The sequence below is a fragment of the Pelmatolapia mariae genome, linkage group LG9, assembly GCF_036321145.2.
Source record: "Pelmatolapia mariae isolate MD_Pm_ZW linkage group LG9, Pm_UMD_F_2, whole genome shotgun sequence".
Classification (NCBI taxonomy): domain Eukaryota; kingdom Metazoa; phylum Chordata; class Actinopteri; order Cichliformes; family Cichlidae; genus Pelmatolapia; species Pelmatolapia mariae.
Window position 1 is genome coordinate 37,667,867 of NC_086235.1, and position 3,717 is coordinate 37,671,583.

Here is a 3,717-nt window from a genome sequence, read left to right on the forward strand (position 1 = left end):
ACAGTGTAGGCATATCCTCTCTTCAGCCAGGCTTCAAAATCCTGCCAGGCTGCCCCAGTCTCACTGTGGCTGGGAGGGAGGGAGGGTGGACCAGAGGATTGCCCACACAGCAAATAAATGTTCAACAGCTTCTTCATTGTTTCTGAGAGAACAACACAGACTAAAGGTTGCTTTTAAAAAAAATAAAATAAATAAAAATAAAAATCTAATTACAGCAATAATGACAGTTAAGCCAGTTTATCTGTGCCTCTATTTTGAAATAATATTTACAAAAATGTTATTGATTTCAGTTTATTATAATCTTTAAACTTTTCAAAAGTATATCATTATATTTTTGGACAAATCTTTCAATGAAACATACATTTTATGAGCTTTTATCATGTTTCAGCCAGTGCATTTATCAGGGTGGGTCTGGGTCTGGGATGATAAATGCACTGGCTGATAACTGCACATTTCTGGCCAGAAATGTTTCAGCAGTGTTACATATGCACTACATATGTTTCACTTGCCTTTTGTTACCAGTTGATACCCTACATTTGTATAGACATTGGGTGGTGTGAGGCTGGGGAGTTGAGTGGAGTGGGTAGGTGGGAGTTGAATGTGGGGGGGTACAGTGGGAGGTTGTTAGGTTTCTTTTTCTTTTTTTCTTTTTTTTTGTTAAGAGAGACACAGTCCTCCTGTGTCTTCTCCAAGCTTCACATGTAAAATCCAACAGTGTGAAGCACATAGCAGCCAGAAACTGTAATGCCACAGATCAGAGAGGCTTCATCATCACCATCTTCGCCGTACGATCAGAGCATGAGACTTCACATCTGGAGCACAGGAGAGATTCTGTGATAAGTCCTCCTTCTAGCTTGTCCCACAAGCAGTCGGTGAGATTTACTCACAACAAAAAGGGTTAATGACATTATTTCCATGAAAACGTATTAATTCTTTGTAAAGTGTTTAAATTGTGTTTTCACTTGACCTTAGGAGTGTTATTTTGAGTGTATTTTAATATCTGTACTCGGGTGTTTCCCTCTGTGATCCATCCCCTTCAGAGCTGAGACACTCAGGACTGAACAGACTGCACAGTTTCTGTGACTGAGCCTCCAAAACATCTTCTTTGAAACCACACATGATAGAAGGGCTTTATATTTGCAGCAGCACTACTAAAGGTATTCAGTTTATTACAGGATGTGTTTGTTTCTTAGGACCAGCTCCAAGTGCACACTACCTAACATATACACCTTTCTGTTCATTACAAAACAACTACTCTGGATCATATGGCCAGTCGGCAGGAATGTTGCTGCAGGAAAACATCCCTGCAGATCACCATCATTGTCAGACTGACTGTGCCTCCTCTGTGCAGTGTCAAGATCCTCCCTAAATGAGTGTGTAAGTTCATTATTTTATTCCCTTTGACAAGACAAGTATCACTGATATTTACATTTACAACTACAAATGTTCCTGTTTTCTGCTCTTCTTTTAAAGTCCTCAGCTATCCTGCTTCTGTGCTGCTTGCCACACATCAAACACTGGCCGGATGACAGGGAGGATCCACTCTGAAGTCACTGGACATGATGAGGATCATATGGGACTTTATAGTTTCACAGAAATGTTGTGCTCTTTGATTACAGGTTTTAAATGGACATAATGATTGCCTCTCTCTGATCTGACAGGCTAAAGGATTGTTTTCATTGTTAGTGCTCTGTACAGTGTATGCTTATTTAATATTTCATCACAGAGCAAACCTTTATTTATTTAACATATTTTTATTTTGTTTTAATGTTGAATTAACTGTGGGGATTTTTTTAAGTGGGCACTCGGGATGTCATATGACCAGAAATGTGGTAACTGTAATTCAACAGTATGTAAAGAAAGAATCTGCTAAGAACATAACACACACAAAAAACCCCAAGAGAACTCAAATTCGTTCCATGTAATCCAATCTAAAACATTTTAAACTGCTGAACAGCAACACAAACAGTGTTAAAGAAACAGTGTTAACAGAATAATTATGATGAGTTTGTACCAAAGTTTCAGGTCACATGGCACACCTAGTGTGTAGTGTGGGGTATCAGCTGGTAAGTATAGGTTTTTTCATATTTGTGTCCTTAGAGTTCAGATAGATGAAGCCTTTTGTATAGTAATTAGTCATAACCACAACTCAAAGTCAGGGACTAACTAAATTTGGGACTTCGTGTCTGAGCCCAGGTTAAAACACAGTGTTAAAAAGCATTTAGTGGCATGGCTGAACAATGCTGTAAACTAATGATACTTATTTATCCATGTTCACAAAAAGGACTAATGTGTTCATTTGATTATTTGTATGTGTTAAACTGTGTCACCACCTTAGGCTTTCGTTTGAGTTCACTCAAAAATCTCTATACAGTTCTCTTTTACCACTGTGTGGACACTGTTTACAATAAAACATAAAAAAGAATGAGTAATAAAAAGATGTGTAGACAGATCAGTAGATTCAGTAGACCAATATTAACAGCTGTTCAGCCATGTTCTACGAAACCAACACAATTTAAAGGTTCAGGATTGTGGTTTTAAAAGTTGAATTTTCATGTATTTCATATGTTGCTTATTATTTTTATTTGGTTATTTAATTTAGTTATTTTTATTTATTCTCCTGTGAAGTGTTTAACAAAAAAAGCTACTTTAATTTAAATTTTATTTGTTTATTATTTGGTAATTTGTTCTTTAAGAATTGAGTCTGTGCCAAAAACTAAAGTTGAACAGACACATGACAGGATCAGATTATTAACACCTTAAAACATTGCAAACGTCTCTTTTTAAAATGATTTTTATTCTATTTCGAAAAAAAAAAATTGTTGAATTAATTTAAGTCCTTTTCAGAAAGAAGCTGTACAATATGACTTAAGATTTTTATGTTATTTTCTATGATATACAAAACAAATGGATGTATGTAATACCATTAAACATGATATACACATGTGTATATGTCTGAAAAACATTATGCTGTATATTAAAGCTTGTATTTTCTCCAGCATGTTTGTTCATCTTTTCAGTTCAATTCAACAAATTTGTTTTTACATTTATTTGTATTATTTTTTTTATGAATTAGAGATTTATAATACATAATTCCACTCTTTAAGTGATTAGAAGAATATGAAATTTTGTTATTCATTCAGAGGTTTTCTGACTAAATTTTCTTTTGTCATTACTCATCTTTTTCTAATTTATATTTTAAACATGTTCAGCTATTTTCCAACTTCTTCTGTGTGAAAACGAGCTTTCAAAAGTTCTGCACTTTTGTTTTCAGGTTAAAAAATCTGTATTTTCCAGCTAATTCAACATTTTTAGCTTAATATTCAATAATGATTTCATTTCAGTGCATACATTCAGATTCAAGCATTCACACTGCAGTTTCTTCAGAAAATGCACTTTCTAGTCTTAAAATATTTTCTTAAAACTGCTGCTGTGTCCACAGCGTTTGGTCTACAGGTATGATTTTACCCTCAAAACGTAGCCATCGTTGTCCTCTTTCATCCAATGTGTTTATTATTGTACTAGGAGTTATGGTTCTTTCATAAATGTCACCAATGCGCAGCCTCCTCCCTCCAACTCCTCTATAGACTCCAATGTTAAAGTGGCTCAGAAAGTTAGTTTGAAAATCAGAAGTGCAGGCTGTCTTTACACTGTCACCACATCCATATAATAAACTCCACAGGCATGAAAACTGAGAATTCAGTAGACTAGACATTG

At 35.1% G+C, this 3,717-nt stretch overlaps 1 long non-coding RNA gene across 1 annotated transcript; it reads left to right on the top strand.

The window, feature by feature from the left end:
* The first annotated feature begins 1,024 nt into the window (after positions 1-1,024).
* Positions 1,025-1,621, top strand: LOC134634096 (uncharacterized). Its single transcript, XR_010094819.1, has 3 exons — positions 1,025-1,157; positions 1,274-1,377; positions 1,481-1,621. It is a non-coding gene; the product is annotated as an uncharacterized LOC134634096 (long non-coding RNA).
* The last annotated feature ends 2,096 nt before the right edge of the window (positions 1,622-3,717 follow it).